The 22,604-nt window shown below is 41.3% G+C and overlaps 1 pseudogene; it reads right to left on the bottom strand.

Moving 5' to 3' along the window:
- Positions 1-441: 441 nt before the first annotated feature.
- Positions 442-22,066, bottom strand: LOC140106423 (lysosomal acid lipase/cholesteryl ester hydrolase-like; annotated as a pseudogene).
- Positions 22,067-22,604: the final 538 nt, after the last annotated feature.

The following is a 22,604-nucleotide window of genomic DNA, read 5'->3' as shown; positions in this document are numbered from 1 at the left end:
AAGATGGCGGCGCCCACGCGCCACCAGCTCTTTAATGCTGCCGGCGGCAATCAAAGGGTTAACACCTGCGATCTGTGGAAGCACCGTTCGCGGGTGATAGCGATGGGCATTTGCTTCATTATGAAGCAAATGCCCGGTGAGTATGAAGAGGGCTCAGCCCGTGAGCCCTCTGCATACTCCCCCATGCGCAGCAAGACGTAAGGGTACGTCTTATTGCGCTATGGGGTTAAGCATGGCACAACGTTCTACAACACCCTACAGGGTCTCTGCAGCCAGGAAATCGAATTTCTTTCAAAAAATTTGGCGAATCGGGTCAAAACAACTTCAACAAATTTGCCCATCTCTAATGGTAGCTATAGGAAACTTCTGCGCTCGCCCTCTGCACTGTGTCACCAAATGTAACATACAAGTTTATAAAAAATAAACATATTCTGTATAATATGAGGTTGGACACAAATGTATTTATTTTTTATTATCCTATGAATCCCATTGGACATTTTGAGATTATGAGCAACTGCAGTTATGGAAGTATATTGGATGATTATCAACAATACAACATTCTAGGAGAGCATATACAGTACTCTAACCAAATGTGAAAAATTAAATATAGAATTGTAGATCTAATGATGTAATAATAAAAATTACAAAAAAAAAAAAATCACATAAGGCATCTGAGAAATATTGATAAACTAAAACACATTTGCATAGTGGTATACTCCAAAGTTCCCCCTCAACATTTTGTGTCTGGCGTCTACAAATGAATCAATTCTGGGGTTCATTTAGTTTTCCTCCATTGATGTTGAATAAAATACATGAATGGCAAAACTGTTTACGGGTTACAGGCAGTCCCCGGGTTAGATACAAGATAGGGTCTGTAGGTTTGTTCTTAAGTTGAATTTGTATGTAAGTCAGAACTGTACAACCTGTAATCGCAATCCATGCAGTCCATATAATTGCCAAAGTATTCCACTTGCAGAAATAGATGTGTAATGGACAGTTTATCTATACTTTCTCAGGAGTTCAAGGATTTTCTTGTACAATCTTTGTGGAGCATCCAGACCCCATATAAAATCAAGATGCTCCCATTTTGAGATCTCTTCATTATAGACCAGATTACTGATATTATCAATCAACATCTTTACATCTATTTTGTCAGCAAGCCAGTCACGTTCTCCACTCCAGATAGCTGTAGGGACATCCATCTTTGTGACATTATATAAAGGGGGTGTGCACTGTGAAAAAAAGGGAAAAAAAATAAAATCAGCAAATATTTGCCATTTTGACACAAATTATTATTGATTTATAGAGCCCCATTAATTCTATGGTGCCATACGTTCAATAAGGGGTTAACATACAATGAGACGACAACAAATGCCAAAGACAAAAACTACAGAGATCTGGAACAAGAGGGAGAAGGATCCTGTCCATGAGGGCTCACAATCTATATGGGGGGTAGATGAAGGCACAAGGAGTGGGGAGCAGAGCAGAGAGTAATAGGCATGTGTGTTGTGGGCAATCTTGAACAAGTGGGTTTTCAGGTTTTGTTTGAAGTTTCAGAGATGTATGAAGAGGACAGGTTGTAGGCCATAGTTGTAGATTAACAAGTCCTAGTTAATATTTTAAAGTGTAACTGTAAAATTACTTGAGAAAAAAAAATTGTTATAGGCACTCTCCAGTTTCTTCCTATCCTGAGATATAAGGCTAATAGATATACGAGGCTATCTGTAAAACCCTCTCAGCTTTTCCTCAAGTGGGCAGGACTTCCTGGTTGTGACATCAGCTATTGGTAGTGATGCCAATAGCACTTAGGGCATTCATGTGTACAAACAGCTCAGCCAATCAATACACAGAATCCACGTTACTGCTTGTACAGAGATCTAGTGCAAAGCAAGGCAGGAAAGACAGAGCACTGGAGCTCTACATCATACAATAGTCTACTACATCGCAAAGAAAAAGATATATTAAAACATGTCCAATTACACCATAAAAAACCTGCATAGGAATAAGAAAATGAGCACATGGCAGCATCACGGTAGGTATACAAATTTGTGTGTGTATGTATATATATATATATATATATATATATATATATATATATATATATATATATATATATATATTATAGATAGATAGATAGATATATTTACTGTGCTACGTGCGCAGGATCTGATGCCATTTGTTAGAATGGATGGGGAGCTTGACCTCTGGCTTTATTTCTGCATTCAAACTTTCATACATGCACAGTGTCACTATATTCAAACTTTCAAACAAACAGCCCTGCTACATACCATTCCAGGTATGTAATGGAATGACCTCAAGCATGTGATTAGTCACATTCTTATGACATCACAGCAGGTCCTGGAGATTTTTACATGCTGCTGGGAATGATATTCTCCTACTACTGATGAGGAGCGTGCATGTGCTAGTAACCCCTCCCACCAACATCCACCCTCCTCTCTCCTCCATCTAGCTACGGATTCCCACGGCAATCAACCAAACAAAGACAGAGAGGCCCAGGTATCTACTAGCTTCTAGCCTGCTAGCTCACAAACGACTGCAGATAGCTAATGAGTGTAAATTAGAGAGGCTTAGTGCAGAGCTAGGCAAAAGTTTATATACTTTACAGTTTAAACTTAATTTGTTGTGCAATGGGAAAGCAGAGGAGAGATTGACTGACTGATTTACATTCTGGAATTCGAGCTAGAAGAGAGGTGATGTCTGGTCCAGAGATATATAGATACTACTTCCATCAATGACAGGTCAACTCTGAGGGTTTCAGATGCTAAACCTTTGGCATTTAGCTGATCTAACTCTAAAAGTATCTTCTGAGCTTCGAGCAACAAATATACCAAGTTGAATATTACCTGGTTATAATGCTTCATATTGCCTCTAGTGCCATAGTCAAAAGCCTGTAGTTTCCCAGTCCTTAGAGCCTATTGGTAATAAGGCACAACTGTTATTATTCTTCTTCAAATATACCAAGTATGAAGATTTTTATCAATAAATAAAATAATAAAAATGTACATTCCAGTTATTTTTTCCCTGTAGAAATGTTCAAATATAACATTAAAGGGATTATCCCACTGTAGCGATATATTACCTCCATGATAGGAGATAAGTGTCTGCTGCAGTGTTGTCTGCTTATATGAGGAATTGAGTTACACAGTGTTTCCTAATAATACAGACATTTCAGATGATTTTTGATATTGTCTGCGGGGGTGAGGGGGGGGGGGGGGGCGGTGTTGTGAACATTTTCCGATATACTTCATTAAGAAATTCTGCTTAGGCCCTTTGCACGTGAACATATAGGGGCCGTTAATAAAGCCGCACAATTTGAGGCCGCATCATGACACACGGGGGCACATCTACTTACCCGTCCAACAATGATGCACTGTACTGCGATCCACGTAGATCGTGCGCCCGATTTCCTGCATGTGTCACTTCCCCGCTCAGGTCCGCCGGAGTTCAACTTCTTCTTCCTGGTGCATGCAAGTGCTTGGCTTGCGACACAAATTTAAATGTTAAATCCCGCGCTCAGTCCAAATACATTGGATCGTCCGATGGCCCGCCCACCCAATTTGTGTCCCGTGAAAGCCACCGCGATTGCGACACAATCCGATCGTGGGCTACGCGATCCACAAAACGTCGGGAAACCCGACCAAAATGCGGCCGCGGGACCCTTAGTAAATAAGCCCCACGGTGTCTCACCGCACTGTGACCAAGCCGGGGAGCCTCCGTGCAACACATGGGACGGTACTATTTTTTGCAGTATTACAGCAATGTCCGGTCAGCTTTCAATTGCCGCACAGTGCATTATAGTCAGACAATGCACTTTTGGTGAACTCCAGCTGCCGGGTATGCAAATGTGCCCCACACAGGATGGAATACGTATCTCCATGAGAGAGAATAGCTTGATTGTTTTTACAAACTAAGGGCGCCGGGGGGAGGAGAAGGGGGTGAGTGATGCTCCATAGAGGAATATGGCACTCGGCGCCATATGCCGAGAAAAGATAGGACATGCACCGTACCGCTTCTGTAGGGTGCCGTGCGCCCATTGCCGTCTATGGGGGACGTATATAGGCCGTATATATGTCCCCCATACGGAAGTGTGAATATAGCCTTAGCATAATTTGTAAATTAAGTATATTAGACAAATGTTCACAGCATCCCCCTGCATACATTATAAAAAATTATCTCAAATGACAGTTACGCTTTAACCCCTACTCACAGTAATAATAGCAAAAAAAATATTAAAATATTTTTAAAAAATTACATTTTTTTTAAAAAAGTAAAAGGTTAAAGCGAATCTGTCATCAGCAAGTGGCCTAATAAACCACTACAAGTATATTGTCAAGTAAAAAAAAAAAAAACAGACGCAAACACAAAAAAGGACCTGTAAGGGTTAAAGGAAACCTACCATCAGAATGAATAAAGGACAAACCGGGGACACAGGCACTGTGACTGTGGTAATTGTCTTATTTGTTTTCCATTGACCTCCTTCCTTCTAAAATCAACTTTTAAAAATGTATGCTAAAGAGCCTCAAGCACTACTGGGGCAGTTCCTAGAACCCCCCTGTGCTCCCTCAGTACTTCCCCCTCCCTCTGCCTACTGAACAGGAACCTCAGGCACACAGTGGGAGGGGGAAGTGATCCTTGCATACTGTAACAGTCTATGAATTGGGAACCTCCCCAGAAGTCGTTCAGGCTCATTAGCATAATTGTAAAAGTTGTTTTAGAATAAAGGAAGACATGGATAACACATATAAGAAGATTACCACAGTCGCAGTGCCTAGATCTATGAGTAATTGTCCCTGGTTTATCATGATGGATTTTGATCATAAATTTCCTTCAATGGTAAGAAGATTAAAGAAAGTTGTAATATGCATCGCTAACCACAGGGAATATACCATATATACTCGAGTATAAGCCTAGTTTTTCAGCACAAAAAAATGTGCTGAAAACCCAAACTCGGCTTATACTCGAGTAAAAAAAAAATCAAACCTCACCTTTCCGGCTTCCCCCGCTGCTGGCTATATACTGGGGCAGGGGGCTGGTTATATACTGGGGCCGGGGCTGGCTATATACTGGGGCAGGGGCTGGTTATATACTGGGGCCGGGGGCTGGCTAAATACTGGGGGATATGGGCTGGCAGCCTATATACTGGGCTGCAGGTACTGGCTATATACTATGAGGCAGGGTCCGGCAGGCTACATACTGGGGAGGCTGTGATCAATGCATTTCCCACCCTTGGCTGATACCTGAGTCAATAGGTTTTCCCAGGTTTTTGTGGTAAAATTAGGGGCCTCGGCTTATACTTGGGTCGGCTTATACTCGAGTATATACGGGTAGGTTCATAAGTAATAGTTGTCAACATTCCTAAATTGGCTTTAATATCACTATCAAAAACATTTTGGCAAGTTGTATATACAGTATTAGTGTGCAGCTTGAAACATCCTGTAACATTCTACTAATTATAAAATCTATGTGCAGAATTGTACCTGGTACCAGTGTATCATATTCTGCCAAGACGTTCCAGCAGGACAAAATGAAGTGTAGACATGGACATGAGACTAAATGATAAAAGTTTTAAAAAAATACATGACAACACTCAGATACACTATAGAATACATTCACATTCAGAATACATTTTCTACATTTTCAGCCGGATACATCAAAAGTGTCTTAAGGTTAGACTAGACATAGGTGGACATGTATTATCCGGCACCAGTTTATGACAAGGTACCCAGCACTCTGGCACCGCCGGATCCATCAAAAAGCTCCAGTCTCTCGATGTGTGGGGTGGCTGGCTGCACAGCGTATATTTCTATACCCGGTCAACTTGAATGGTCACCGATTGTAGCAAGTCCACAGATGCACGACTAACTCGCCCCACGCTGGCCCACTCCGCAGCCGGTCATGGTTCGCTAACAATTACGATTACGGTCTTCTATACCCTAAAACAGTCAGAGGTCCTGATATATCTCTCCCGTTGTGTTGTGCTGCACCAGATTTCTAAATCTGACATATTTGAGTCATACTTACTAATAATTGGCTACTGTCTAGTCTAATGCACCAAAATTGTGGTGCATTTGCATAATTTTGGGCATACGGGCAACTTCAGCCGGTTACATGGAGCAACAAAAAACTTCTTCCGTGTGTATTCTGGATTCAAGTCCAGTTTTCAGAGAGCATTGACAAAACATATTAGAAATATGCTTCCATGTGTTAGTGGGGTAACATAGTGAACATACCATATTTAGATTGTGTTCATTAAACCCGCAAAGGAGGAACAAAAAGTTGCCACATAATACATCTAGTAGAGAATGGTTGCAAAATTTTCTGGAAAGAAATGTAGTAATCCTTGATTGTGGCAAGAATTGCTTATCACCAGAGAACAACTATAAGGGAAAAAAGGGAAAAGATATATTTAATATAAAATATATAGACCACAAAATTAATATGCACAATTAACCCCTTAAGGACGCAGGGTTTTTCCGCTCATTTCTCGCTCTCCATCTTCAAAAATCCATAAATTTTTCATTTTTCCGTGTACAGAGCTGAAGGCTTATTTTGTGCGTAACAAATTTTACTTCTCCGTCACATTATTTATCATTCCATGCCGTGTACTGGGAAGCCGGAAAAAATTCCAAATGTGCGGAAAAAAAACATGTTTGCATCACGTTCTTATGGGCTTAGTTTTTAGGACTTTCACCGTGCGGTCCAAATAACACCTCTGCTTTATTCTTTGGTTTGGTACGATCATGGTGATACCAAATGTATACAGGTTTTAGTGCATTTTAACGCATTTTCAAAAGTTAAATGGAAAAAAAATTTTCCATCTTCTGACATTAATAACTTTTTTATACTTTTTTATGTCCTGTAAAATGGTGTACAAGTCGCGTTTCGGACATTTGGGCGCTTTTCTTTGCAGTTATGTGGTTCCCCGCCAGCAAAAAACGTTTTTATATTTTGATAAATCGGGCATTTTGGGACGCTGCGATACCTACTGTGTCCGTGATTTTTACTGTTTATTACATTTTATATCAGTTCTAGGGAAAGGGGGGGGGGAGTGATTTGAACTTCTAGGTTTTTAACTTTTTAAAATTATTTTTAAAACCTTTTTGAAACTTTTTTTTTTTTACTATTTTTTAGAACCACGGGGTACATTAACCCTAGATGGCCTGATCATTCCTACCTTATATTGGAATACTACTTTATTGCAGTATATGGCATTTCTGCACAGTATGCATTACAATGAGCCACTGGAAATTGGGGGGGGGGGGGGGCAATCCGGCTGATTCGGACTGAGCGCAGGATTTAACTTTCAAATTGTGTCACAAGCCATGCACTTACATGCACCAGGAAGAAGGTGAACTCCGGCGGACCGGAGCAAGGAAGTGACACATGCAGGATATCGGGCGCACGATCTTAGTGAATTGCGGCAGAGTGCATGATCGTAGGACAATGCACTTTCGGGGGAACGTGTCAGGACGGGTAAGTAAATGTGCCCCATTATGTTTACTTCCATGCACAAGCCGTGCACCTATGTGATTATGGTGAGCTTTTTGTTCACTGGGAATAAACATATAATTTCTATAGAATGACAGCAAGCAGAGATCTAGAAAACGTTGAGGAATTGATACAGAAAGTATATTGGAAAATTGTGTAACTTTTTATAATACAAACAAATAACATTATTTTGCTGAAATGGAAACATCCCTTTAAGTTCATTTGTCTGCCGCTAATCCAAGCTGTGATGGTCTGACCAAGTGGTTTAAAGGGACAGTGCCCCCATTGTTTCTTTAGTGTTGGAGTTTTTGGTTTGTTACATTTTGTTCACATTGTATAAGACCAGTAACCTTTCCATGGTGACCTCTGTCCCTAGAGTAGAGAGTGGCATTTCATGGTGCCCACCCAGGGCTACATTCGCCATAAAGCAATTGTGGGGCTGTGTCTAGAGTGTCCCGTTACAGAGGGGTGTATGCAGGAGCAGGATTTCTTGTATTTTCTAACATCTAACCAGGCTGCTGCCAGATAAACTGTGTGTCATAAGCTATAGGAGGGGTGGGCCAGAGAGCAGGGCCGGCACCTGCACCGGGCATACCCAGGCAAGTGCCAGGTCCCAGAGTTGCTGGGGGCCCACATGATGTTGTACATTAGAAATGCATGAGGGTAAGGGGGGCTGTATCTAATGAATCCATAGTGGGTGAGGAGGGCTTTACATAAAATAACCATGAGGGGTCTGTTTTGTATGATAAACTAGGGAATATTTTAGGGAACGGGAGACTGTATTCATTTTTTCACTGTGCCATGTGAGTTCACTGCAAAGGGGCCCACTGAGGTTCCCAGGGGCCTACTGAAACCTGGAGCCGACCCTGCCAGAATGTCAAAGTAAAGTAAAGGGGTACATATTCTAAAAGATGCTATGTTCTGTAAGGTTGGGGTCAGAGGGATGTCATGATGTGTAGGAGTGGAGGCATGGGGGTCATTGTAAAGAAGAGTGGGTACAAAAGTGTTAAATCTATAGAAGTGGGGGCATAGTAGATAACAGTATATTTGAGTGAGTTACAAGGGGCCAAAGCCTACAGGAATAGGAGCTTCATGTGGTACTAGTCCAGGAGTGGGGTATTATTGGGATTACAGTTCATGAATATCACTAAGAAATAGTTTTATACTTGATATCCTTTGTTAAAAATGACTAAATATCATCAGTATAACATGAGCAGGCATGTTCAAGCACATGCCGGCTAACAATGTGCCGGCTGTCTCTGGACCACCAGCAAGGACCAAGGCCCAATAGACAAGGTAACAATACTAACATGGCGTCCACTGTTACTGTGGTCCTAGGGCCCAAAGCTCCCTGGGTCTTAGCCTATCAGTATGGGTACTGGTTGGCTGCTAGTCTTGGTGGCTGCTGGTGCTGTATATAAGTAATTACAGGATCTTGGCCCCGCCCTCTGTCCTGGCCCTACAGACCTTCCTAGGTTGTCTATATGGTTCCTCATAAAAAATATTGTTTGTGAACTTGGTTATTCCATGGAATACTGTACCTTAATTACAAAATCTGGTAAGTTTTTGATATATGCAGTTGGACCAATAGGATGTTCAACAGTGGCCACAGGAGCAAGAGCAAAAAACATTTTAATTTTCTTTGCCAATTCAGGCATGGTGGAAAAGGCGATAAATCCTGTAAAGGCAAAATGAAAGGATATATATTAGGAAGAATAGAATATTCTAAAATTTAGTTTTAACATTCTTTTGGGACAGAAACATCAACTATTCAATCCCTTAATCTATTAAAGACATTTACTAAGGTTCTTGTGCCTGTTTTTCGGTGGACTGGGATCAGAAGCTCCTTCAATCTTTAGCTGGGCTCATAAAATGTTAATTTTAAAAACAGGTGGAAAAACTTCCAAAAAATGTTTATATAGACATTCTGAGATTTTTAGTACTGTAAGTACAAAGCAAGGTCGAAAAAGGGTCCCGCTAGGTAATTTCATGGTCTTCATACAACGCTAGGAACTAAATATAAGTCAATACATAGTTCTAGGCCAAGTTACAAGGAGTCTACCACTACCCCCCCCCCCCCCCCCAACTTTCTGAACAATGACAGAATCATGCAGAACTCACACTCACTTGTTTTCATAAAATATATACCAAAATATTGTACACTCCACTCCTCTCAGTGGAAGACTCCCTTTTAAAGTTTGCAGAGATCAATAAAATTTGGTCAAACCCTCCAATCCTTGGGAACCATATCCATCTTGACCCATTGTTGCGGTATATGGATGAATGTGACCCCCGGCACAAGTTTGGAGAAGTTATGGAAATAAAATTGCCGCACAAGGCTCCCGCTTTACAGGTTATCTGGTGGGTGCCCAAAAAATTGACATCCCCATTACTTACTCTAAACCAGGTATGTACGTAACTAATCAGGAAATCTTCTTACCTATAGTGGTGCCCTGTGAATGACCAATGTAATATAATTGTTCCTGCTTTGTTCTTTTCAGAATAAATTCTACAACTGCAGGCAGATTTTTTTTGCCATTTCATCATAACTGGAAGGAAGAAATATTAACTCTTAGAAATGAATACACGAGTAAAATATTGATAAAAATAAACCTTGGAAGAATTACATATGCAAAGAATTGAGAGTAATAAACTACAAATTTGCATTTTAAAAAAACACATGTGAGTTTTTCCATAAAGTAACTGTCCTACAAATCTTGGCCTGTGAAGAACACCTACTGAGTCATCAGATTTCTGGTAACAATATATTAAGTCATGGCCTGGGTATTATTTCCAGCTACGCTACTATCGAAAGTGTTGGCCACTATCAGTAAACGTTAACAGGCCATGTACAAGACCCTAATTGGGTCACCCATTTAGTATTTACCCTGGTAAAGTCTGTGTCAAGATGCCGGGAATAACTGGTCACATGACCCGCCAGCAACAGAACTTTGGAGTTCCTGTTACTTCCTGAGTCCTGCTGCATTACTGTCTGGATGCCCTTGTGTTGCCCCTCCAACCATTTGTGCATGCCCTACTCTGTTCTCCAGAAGGCAGCAGGCCACGTCACGTGACAGCGTGACACACTGGTCATGGTGGCTTTACACAAACTTTACCAGGGTCAGTACTACATTGGTGACCCTGTTAGGGTCTTCTACCTACCTTGTTACCTTGCAACCCATTTAAAGCATAAAGATGGTGGGTGTTGGCTCAGGAGTAGCCATCAGTAGCAGTCGTAACTTTCTTACTCCGCTAGGAATCTATCTTCATAAACCTGAACACAAAAGCAGCATAGCAACAAGGCAGTACTTTTCCTAGGCGGTATTTTGTCTATTGTGAGGACTGTTACTCAGAAGTACCTTTAAGAAAAGTAATTATTGGAATTGTCATATACAGGCAGTCCCCGGGTTACATACAAAATAGGGTCCGGAGGTTTGTTCTTAAGTAGAATTTGTATGCAAGTCGAAACTGTATATTTTATAATTGTAGATCCAGACAAAAAAATTTTTAGCCCCAGTGACAATTGGAGTTTAAAAATTTTTTGGTGTAATGGGACCAAGAATTATCAATAAAGCTTCATTACAGACACCTTACGGCTGATCATTGCAGTCTGGGACTATAGTAACATCCAGAGAGCTTCACCAGAGGTCAGAGGGGTCTGTCTGTAACTATGGCTTGTCTGTAAGTCAGGTGTCCTTAAGTAGGGGACCGCCTGTAATAATAATAATAATAATATTTTTTTTAAATGACTTGCTGGGTAGCAATAAGTGTCTGATCTGGCAGTAGATAAAGTGTTACTGCCAGTAGAGGACAGTGTAGCTTTGTGTGTCTGTTGGTGAGTGTGTTATAATCCCGGTGTAGTTACTACCACCGCATTGCTGCCAAGTGAAGGTGATCCGGAGTAATTGATAAGTGAGGAATGAGGGCATGTCCATAAGGACCTAAGTCATTTAGGCAGGGACGGCATGAGCATGTAATAGGCCCTCGGATATACAGGCAGTCCCCGGGTTACGTACAAGATAGGGTCTGTAGGTTTGTTCTTAAGTTGAGTTTGTATGTAAGTCGGAACTGTATACTTTATTATTGTAACCCCAGTCAAACTTTTTTTGGTCTCTGTGACAATTGGATTTTAAAAATGTTGGGTTGTCATAAGAACCAGGATAAACAATCAATCTTAATTACAGACACCTGTGATAACTGTTACAGCTGTTTATTGTAGCCTAGGACTAAAGCAAAGCAAATTACCAAAATCCAGAGGTCTGTTTGTAACTAGGGGTCGTATGTAAGTCAGGTGTTCTTAAGTAGGGGACCGCCTGTACAAAGACATTGGACCTCATATAACATGATGTAAGGGTATAAAAAATGTAAATGATTAAAATACACATGGGTCATAGCATCATATACACAGCCAATTATTATCTACTACTGTATTTAGGCACAATGGGGGAGACTTATCACAAGTTTCTTCGAGCAGAACTGTTCTACTTACCCATGGCAACCAATCAGAGCTCAGCTTTCATTTTCCCACAGCTGCTTATAAAATTAAAGCTGAGCTCTGATCAGGGCCGGTTTTAGATAACGTGGGGCCCTGGGCATAACTAAAAGTGGGGCCCCAAAATAAAACTATTTCATAAACAGTCACAGTCAGTAAGAGGCTCCTTTACCCCTGCACAATTATAACACTTTGTAGTTACACACGGTAGTAGGTAAGTATGTGTAATATGGGGCTGTAGGAGGATTTTTATAGGAGATAGAAGAAATATGACAGATGATATAGATTTATAGATAGATGATAAATGTATAGATACAGAAATATAAAGTAGATTATATATAGATAGATGATAGAAGATTGATATGAGAGATAGATAAATCCTCTGCCCACAAAAGTCCACATGCAGGGGGAGCCTTTAGGACAGGGGGCCCTTGGCAAATGCCCAGTTTGCCACCCCCTAACGCCGGCCATTGCTCTGATTGGTTTCCATGGGCAACTAGAACAGTTTTACCTCAGAAACTTATACTAACATTGGGGAAGATTTATCATAAGTATAACCAAATCATGATATCAAACTATGAAGCCATCTATGTATCAGATTAGACACACCTGAAAGCCCAGAATTCCCTATCTGTAGGCGACAGATACTTGTGTTTCCGAGACCAGGTATTTCCCCGACTATTTCCCATCCACACGTCGTATCCTGCATCTGCCAGGATGAAACCCAGACTATTGTACTTAAAGTTAGTCACCCAGTTGCTGGCATCTGCAAGCAGGCCGTGCTGAAGTAACACCACTGGTTTAGGTTCTGCGGTATTAAAAAAAAGTGTGAATAAATAAAATGGGAATGAATACATATGGTTAATCAGATTTTTGGCTCTATACATTGTCTACATTTTTAATATTACAAGAATGTAATACAGGCAGTCCCCAGGTTACGTACAAGATAGGGTCCGTTTGTTCTTAAGTTGAATTTCTATGTAAGTCGAAACTGTATATTTTATAATTGTAGATCCAGACAAATTTTTTTTTTGCTGCAGTGACAATTGGAGTTTCAAAAATTTTTTGCTGTAATGGGACCAAGGATTATCAATAAAGCTTCATTACAGACACCTTACAGCTGATCAGTGCAGCCTGGGACTATAGTAACATCCAGAGAGCTTCACTAAAGGTCACAGTGGGCAGAGGGTTCTGTCTGTAAATATGGGTCGTCTGTAAGTCGGGTGTCCTTAAGAAGGGGACCGCCTGTATTGCCAGACAGCAGTTACACAGCTGATAAATAATCCTATACAAGCACAATCCTTTATTCCAAATGCCTCATATTAAATGGAAACATTCCTTCCTGACCATAAACACGGCAATCAAGATCAGTACTCGATCATTTTCTGTATCTAGAAATCATAATTATCATGGAATGGGGATTGATTCACCAACAGTGTCAGTTTAGGGCTTGGGACAATTCTTCATTGAGTAGGGAGTGGCGCAAAAAAATGCATTTTTTTTAATCATTGTTTGCTTTTTTACATGGTAGCAGCAATACAAGAGATTTATTTTAATAGATTATTGGTATAATTTATGGATATCATGATAGCTAATGTATTGTTTTAGATTTTTTTTTACATAATATTGTTTTTATTAATAAGAAACAGTGATTTTCACTTTTAGAACATTTTTTGCTGTCCTCAAAATGACCAAATGTGTATTTTCTTATAGCACGAATAATTTTTTTAAAAATGAATAATTTTTATGTAGGTAAAGGATTTTTTTTTTAGATTTTTCGTTGTACTCGTTAACATTTTATTATTTGTTTTTTACCTATTTCTTATTCCTAGGACCCGGACTTGCCAATGTAATCCTCTGAGCATTCATGTAATACACTATAATGCCACCTTATTCCAGTGTACAGTCATAGTCAGTTCTTTAGGTCCTGCCTTTAGCAATGGAATATGTTTGTGATGGTACACTTGCACTTGCTTATTTTTCTTGGGTTAATCCAACCCTCATCCCAAGGTCCCATTTTAACTATGGTAACTATTCTCATATCTTGTATATCACTGACCCCTATCGTTCTTAATAAATATAAAAAATGAATACAGAACAGTGAAGAAGCTATATATACCTTCAGAATAATTACAAGTGCCGTGTGGTATTCGATTAACAGTTAGGATGTACCCATCTTCAGTGACCACCTCATATTCCTCACTGGGATATCTTCGGAATTTGATAAGTTGACTCTATAACATGTAATATAGAACGACAATATATTACATTTTTACTATTCAACTTATTTATTATTTAACTTTTCTAGAAAGTCTACACCTAAGAGTTTGGTATCAATTTACCTATCAATATACCGATCAATAAACTCTGGTGGTCACCCAGATCCTATTCTCATTCATCTACAATAGGGAGCCACCATGCCAAACAAAAATTTGCATATGAGGTGTGAACAAAAATATAAAGATTTAGACAATGTCACCACAGTAGTCTGTATAAGACATCAGAAAGGTAGCAGATTGAAACCTTTTCTCTTTGACTGCTGAAAAATTAAAAAGAGAGGAAAAAATATATGCAGGTTATTTGTGTGGAATAATCTGGATCAATGAATGTTCTCTGAATTTGGAAGTATTAAAGAAGATTATAGGCTAGTGACCAGACTCAGGTGAAGAATATCAAGAAGTCAGGACAGGGGAGAAGTGCAAACCTCTACACTTCATATAATCTTTATCTGTGCTTACTTGTCGGCCCTGCACAAAAGTAGAGGCGACAACTGGGCAACAGTCTTTACCCTGGATAAGTGCACAAAACAGAAAGATGGTTACAACTGAGACAGACAAATAGTGTGGTCTGGCAAACACCAAGTTAAAACCAAGATAGTGGCTAAGTACAACATTATAAGGCAAAGAATAGTCCGGTAGGAGCTGGCAAGATGTCAATCAGTCAACCCTCTACATAGTATACACCTTGTTGTGATACTCAACCAGTAGAACTGAAACTGCACAGCTAGAACCTGTAAGAAGAAATGTCTCTTCTCATGGAATCCAAGGTATCTCTGATGTAAATACTCTGACAGAGGTCTGGAACATGCTGGTTTTCTGGTATAGAAGCAGCGAAATATGAAATACTGCGACTATGCCACCTCCACGCCATGTGGCCATAGAGGAGACAAAGAAGGGCATGGCGGCTGGTGTAGTGGCCGGCATTCTTTAAAAAAAAACAGGAAACTTTCGTTCGCTGGTTTACACACATAATTACGACAGGTTGGGCCTGCCGTAGTTTTGCACAGTCAGATACATCAAGAGGCCTAAGTCTCTTGATGTGTGTGGACGGACATGGGGGGTGTGCCCAATATTATACACCAGCGCAGGAGCGCCAGAGTATGTTATCTCTTCCCCATAGAGCTTATGTCTAACGTTCTCCAAATATCTCTGGGGAACCTATTCTTTTAATGTTCCATTTGGGCATAAGCACAGCTTGAAAGGAGATTTTCGAAGGTACAAAAGATTATGGTAATGTCGGGAGTGTTGGGAAGAGGCCTTACTTAGCTGTCTAATACCAGCACCACACTGGTTGAATAGGATACAATCTCAAAACCAATGGTGAAGCAAAGATCCCCAAGTAACATATGCAACCACAAGGATTGGACATCTTTTGTTATTTTATGACAATATTTGTCCTTATTTAAGGAAGATTTTAAGATCTCATTCTTCTTACCCCTAAAAGGTCAAGGGTCAACCTATGTATGCCACTGTATTGAGCAAAAGTGAAAACTGAAATACCACTCGGAATGGTAAAGAATTAATTGACATCACCAACACTAATTCCACAATGACCTGTAACATGTAAAAGCTCTAACAAATTAGTTTACTTTTTTTTGCTTAATAAATAAGGAAGTTAAACTTACCACGTTCATATATGCTTCAGGGTCTGGAGGATACGTAACGCATTGATTCTCGTGATGATCGAACAACTTCTGGCTGGTGCATCCAGATATCAAAATGGTCAATGCAAACCAACTCCTCATGTTTGGACTGTAACCAAAAAAAAAAAATTGTTTTGGTATATAGAAGAACCCCTTTTTTCTAACCATGACCATGTGTTAAAGGGGTTGTACAAGATTTAGAAGTTTAATTTTATGTAGCAAGAGCTGACCTAGAATAATTAACAAGCTGTTACTGGGAACTGGAAGCCACGCACAATGGCCCACATTTATCAAAAACAGTGCAAACTGTAGTATGTGCAGTTTGCCTGTGTAGTGTACAGGGGGCGCCAGATTCTGTCTTGTCAGACACAGTGCAGCCGCGACACAAAACTTGCGCAGACACTTTATAAATACATGTGCAAGCAGTCGGCACTTTCTTTTCAGTGCAAAGTCAGACAGAAAACTGGTGAACAATAAGTTCCCTGCTCTGCCATAGATCAGTGATTTTCAACCTGTGTGCCGCGGCACACGAGTGTGCCGCGACACAAGGTTGAGTGTGCCGCGGGGAAAGTTCCGCAAACTACGCTGCCCCTGTGTAGAGCTGCCCCGTATTTCTGCGACCATACTTACCTCCAAGCCCCGCATCGGCGATCCGCCCATCTTCTGTAGCTCCTGCACCGCGCGGCCCATGTCACGTGACTGACGCGACCTGACGTCAGGTCGCGTAAGTCACGTGACCAGAGGCGCGCGGTGCAGGAGCTACAGAAGGTGGGCGGATCGCCATTAGGAGTGAAGGTACGTGGAAGAAGACATCAAGGGTAAGTATATAATGTTATTATTTGTATAGGGAAGGCAGCTAGGGTCTTTTTTTTTTATTAGTAAAAGTAGGCTGGGGCTTTTTATTTGTTAAGGGGGGCCTTTAGGGCCTTTTAATTAGAAAAGGGAGGCCTCTGGGGCCTTTTAATTAGTAAGGGGGGCCTTTAGGGCCTTTTAATTAGAAAAGGGAGGCCTCTGGGGCCTTTTAATTAGTAAGGGGGGGCTCTAGGGCCTTTTAATTAGTAAAGGGAGGCCGCTAGGGTCTCTTAATTAGTAAAGGGAGGCCTCTAGGGTCTCTTAATTAGTAAAGGGAGGCCTCTAGGGTCTCTTAATTAGTAAAGGGAGGCCGCTAGGGTCTCTTAATTAGTAAAGGGAGGCCGCTAGGGTCTCTTAATTAGTAAAGGGAGGCCGCTAGGGTCTCTTAATTAGTAAAGGGAGGCCGCTAGGGTCTCTTAATTAGTAAAGGGAGGCCTCTAGGGTCTCTTAATTAGTAAAGGGAGGCCTCTAGGGTCTCTTAATTAGTAAAGGGAGGCCTCTAGGGTCTCTTAATTAGTAAAGGGAGGCCTCTAGGGTCTCTTAATTAGTAAAGGGAGGCCTCTAGGGTCTCTTAATTAGTAAAGGGAGGCCTCTAGGGTCTCTTAATTAGTAAAGGGAGGCCTCTAGGGTCTCTTAATTAGTAAAGGGAGGCCGCTAGGGTCTCTTAATTAGTAAAGGGAGGCCGCTAGGGTCTCAATTAGTAAAGGGAGGCCGCTAGGGTCTCAATTAGTAAAGGGAGGCCGCTAGGGTCTCAATTAGTAAAGGGAGGCCGCTAGGGTCTCAATTAGTAAAGGGAGGCCGCTAGGGTCTCAATTAGTAAAGGGAGGCCGCTAGGGTCTCAATTAGTAAAGGGAGGCCGCTAGGGTCTCTTAATTAGTAAAGGGAGGCCGCTAGGGTCTCTTAATTAGTAAAGGGAGGCCGCTAGGGTCTCTTAATTAGTAAAGGGAGGCCGCTAGGGTCTCTTAATTAGTAAAGGGAGGCCGCTAGGGTCTCTTAATTAGTAAAGGGAGGCCGCTAGAGGTTTTTATTGGTAAAGGGAGGCCGCTAGGGGTTTTTTATTAGTAAAGGGAGGCCGCTAGGGGTTTTTTATTAGTAAAGGGAGGCCTTTTATGACTGTTTTAGTATAATTTTGTGCTATTTTGGTTGGTGGTGTGCCCCAGGATTTTCTGAGTATAAAAAGTGTGCCGCGGCTCAAAAAAGGTTGAAAATCACTGCCATAGATGATCACATGTAAACAAAAACGTGATGTGTAGCGTGTGACGTCACGGCGCCGTCTGGAGCAGGGCGCTGTCATCTTTGTTAACATCAGACTCCGCGAGGGAAGATGAGGACGACGCACATTGGGTGAAGGTGAGTACAATTTTATTATTTTATCTACGAATGTATATAGTTATTAAAGGAGGATTGTATATATTTATTATGGGGGGGGGGATATAGTAGTAATAGGAGTCTGCATATAGTTATAGGCTGTATATAGTTGTTATAGGTGGACTGTATGTAATTAGTTTTTATAGAGAGGCTGTATTTTGTTATTATAGGGGGTGTGTATAGTTATACATGGACTGTATATAGCTATTATAGGGGGTGTATATAGTGATTATAGGGGGACTGTATAAAGTGATTACAGGGGGACTGTATATAGTGATTATATGGAGGCTGTATATAGTGATTATAGGGGGACTGTTATAGTTATAGTGGGGCTGTATATAGTTATAGTGGGAGTGTATATAGCTATTATAGGGGGACTGTATATAGTTATTATAGGGAGGCAGTATATAGTTGTATACTTATTATAGGGGGCTGCATATAGTTATTGCTGGGGAGCCAAATATATTTGTTACTATAAGCTGTATACAGCGATTGCTGGGTGAGCTGTATATAGTGACTGCTGGGGGAGCTGTATACAGTGATTGATGGGAGAGCTGTATACAGTGATTGATGGGAGAGCTGTATACAGTGATTGATGGGAGAGCTGTATACAGTGATTGCTGGGGGAGCTGTATACAGTGATTGCTGGGGGAGCTGTATACTGTGATTGCTGGGGGAGCTGTATACTGTGATTGCTGGGGGAGCTGTATACTGTGATTGCTGGGGGAGCTGTATACTGTGATTGCTGGGGGAGCTGTATACTGTGATTGCTGGGGGAGCTGTATACTGTGATTGCTGGGGGAGCTGTATACTGTGATTGCTGGGGGAGCTGTATACTGTGATTGCTGGGGGAGCTGTATACTGTGATTGCTGGGGGAGCTGTATACTGTGATTGCTGGGGGAGCTGTATACTGTGATTGCTGGGGGAGCTGTATACTGTGATTGCTGGGGGAGCTGTATACTGTGATTGCTGGGGGAGCTGTATACTGTGATTGCTGGGGGAGCTGTATACTGTGATTGCTGGGGGAGCTGTATACTGTGATTGCTGGGGGGAGCTGTATACAGTGATTGCTGGGGGGAGCTGTATATAGTGATTGCTGGGGGGAGCTGTATATAGTGATTGCTGGGGGAGCTGTATACAGTGATTGCTGGGGGAGCTGTATACAGTGATTGCTGGGGGAGCTGTATACAGTGATTGCTGGGGGAGCTGTATACTGTGATTGCTGGGGGAGCTGTATACTGTGATTGCTGGGGGAGCTGTATACTGTGATTGCTGGGGGAGCTGTATACTGTGATTGCTGGGGGAGCTGTATACTGTGATTGCTGGGGGAGCTGTATACTGTGATTGCTGGGGGAGCTGTATACTGTGATTGCTGGGGGAGCTGTATACTGTGATTGCTGGGGGAGCTGTATACTGTGATTGCTGGGGGAGCTGTATACTGTGATTGCTGGGGGAGCTGTATACTGTGATTGCTGGGGGAGCTGTATACTGTGATTGCTGGGGGAGCTGTATACTGTGATTGCTGGGGGGAGCTGTATACAGTGATTGCTGGGGGGAGCTGTATATAGTGATTGCTGGGGGGAGCTGTATATAGTGATTGCTGGGGGGAGCTGTATATAGTGATTGCTGGGGGGAGCTGTATATAGTGATTGCTGGGGGGAGCTGTATATAGTGATTGCTGGGGGGAGCTGTATATAGTGATTGCTGGAGGGAGCTGTATATAGTGATTGCTGGAGGGAGCAGTATATAGTATCAAGATGGGGAGCACATTAGTGTACATTAATGAGCAGACATAAAAACTTTTTTGATCAGGCGGTATTTTGGTAATTTACTGTACTTTAGTCCTTGGCTACACAAACTGCTATAAGTTTTAAAATGTGTCTGTAATTAAGATTTATTGTTAATCCTGGTTCTTATGACAACCCAACACTTTTAAAATCCAATTGTCACAGAGACCAAAACATTTGACTGTGGTTACAATTATAAAAAAAAATACAGTTCTGACTTACATGCAAACTCAACTTAAGAACAAACCTGCAGAACCTATTCTGTACGTAACCTGGGGACTTTCTGTATTACAAAATACAAGCAAACAAGACATCATTACCTATTGAAACTCTGACACAGCAATAAAAAATACATATGTTAATACAAAGCTTTCCTACAATGCATGACCAAGCTGTAGAGCAGTACAGTCCAGCTTTCAAAGTAATTCCTTAATATATCTTATCACCTATAGAATCTAATAAAGGGAAGACAAGGACACAATTGTAATAGAATACAGAACACAACATCTAGTAAGTATCCAGTTCTGATGCATTTACATACCAGTGTTCAGAGATCTTGCCCACACACCGGACCCAGCAGTGGACGACTACCAGGAACTACATATGGTATCAGCAAACACAAGATGGCACAACCCATTCTTGAAAGTTCTGTATGCATACTTTTCTTTTTTCAAGTGACCAGAGCAGAGGCGTGACAGGAGAGCATGAGGACTCAATTCTCCTTTGCCCACAATCTGTTGCCCTGATGTGTTTCATGAGCCTGATATGTCTTTTGGTATCTCAAATAGCGGAGTTCGGCACAATCGTGTGGTGGCTGGACTGAACAGTGTCCTGGTGACGAGACTCCAAGCATCATTGTTATAGTTCAAGCAACAAGTCCCTTCTTCCACACAATTGTGCCTTACTGATGATAGCGCAGCATTGTTGTCCAGGGAGGATGCAGAGATTCTTTGTATTACATATAACCATGATGCTTGGAGTTCCATTTCCTAGGACAATGCTCGGTCCGTGTAATGCGGCCCCCCACATGGTCTATGTTTCAAGGGTCAAGCATGATTACGTCTTTTAACCCTTAACTCCGTACCAATTTATGACGTACATGTACATCACACATTGGCTGTGGGTGTATGTAGAAGGCTTACGGGCTGAGCCCTCTCCATACACTGTGAGTAATTGCTGAATATTGCTGCAAACACCCACCAGCAACACCCGCGATCGGGTCTTCGTTTGCCGCTCCCTGTGACGTCATCGGGGAGTGATGATCTGTTGCTATGACTGCCTTGGTCTTTATAAGACCCGATGCTCTATAGCTTCTGATCATTCGTTACAATGTAATACATAAACCAAGCAAGATTTGAGAGGGGAAAATAATGCAATAGACAAATAACACATCCAAATAATGATACTTTAGAAAAGAGAGGGAAAGCGGATGTGCAAACAAGATAAATTTTATTATTTCATCAATATACAAAGATAAAAACATTTAAAAACCCAAAAAATGGGAAAAAGAACACAATGGTCTCTCCTCAGAGAAATATTTCATATATATACAACCAACAATGGATAACAAGGCTGCTAAATATAAAGGTGTAAAAATATGCACAAAATCACATGTAATAAGGTGCAAAGTGCCTAGGCTGAATACATACAAAGGTTCTTGGACTATGTGCTGTGTGGTGTACAAGACAAGTAGAGACAGTGTCTCAATGCAAGGTGTTTACATATTATGAGATCAAAAAAACAAAACATAGATAAAGTGCTGCGTGCAAAAAAATAGCAGCTAGTGGTGTAGATACACAATTCAAGTAGATACAATAAAGCAGTACATCACATTATATTACCTAATGTAGAGCATGAAGAGGAGAGACCACAAACGCCCCACGCGTATCGCCCGTCTGGCGGGCTTCCTCAGGGGATAAGGAAAGGGAAATCAACCCAGCTATTTAAATCATCCAGTCCCGCCCCCCAGCGGTGTATGGATGTCCTACCATACCGCCCCTTTTAGTGTTAAAACACATCAAAGTATGATTCATAGTTCATGGTGAGTCTAAAAAGGTACTGTATCAGAGGGTTTCCCCTGCCGATTTGTAAGTTTGTTAAGTTAATCTGATGTGTGAGCCAGGTGCGGCATAAACTACTTCCGGGTCAAGGAGGTCAGAGATCCTGAGTCAAGTATGCATGTGTTGCCAAGCAACGGGGACAGACCCCGTGCTAAGTTTGAAGGTCCGATCCGTACAACAGAAAAAAGGAAAAGACGGTGAGGTATATGCAAGCCATCACTGTGGCAGATATAACTCAGATGGAGTTGTAACGATCGAACAGAGTGTGTATATAAATGAACTATAGACGCATGATCGTAGCAAAGTCTAACACTTGCGCTGTCTAGAAGATACCAAGGCAGCGTAATGCATATAAAGCCAAACTGTATGTATAATCTGGAGTACAAAGATGACGGCGAGAGATCCAGATATGTGTCAATTGCGGCGGCGCACAGAGCTCTGGCAATCAACTGGGCGACACAATGTCCGCAATATCAAATTATGAATACATGCAATCTGTGGTATAGAGGTAGCAGAAAAAAAGAAAAATGTAAACAAAAAATGTAAACAAAAAATGTAAACCAAAAAAAAAAAATAAAAAAAAAAAATAAAAAAAAAATAAAAAAAATTGAGC

This window comes from Engystomops pustulosus, chromosome 11 (genome assembly GCF_040894005.1).
Source record: "Engystomops pustulosus chromosome 11, aEngPut4.maternal, whole genome shotgun sequence".
Taxonomy (NCBI): Eukaryota; Metazoa; Chordata; class Amphibia; order Anura; family Leptodactylidae; genus Engystomops; species Engystomops pustulosus.
This window is presented reverse-complemented; position numbering and strand designations above follow the sequence as displayed.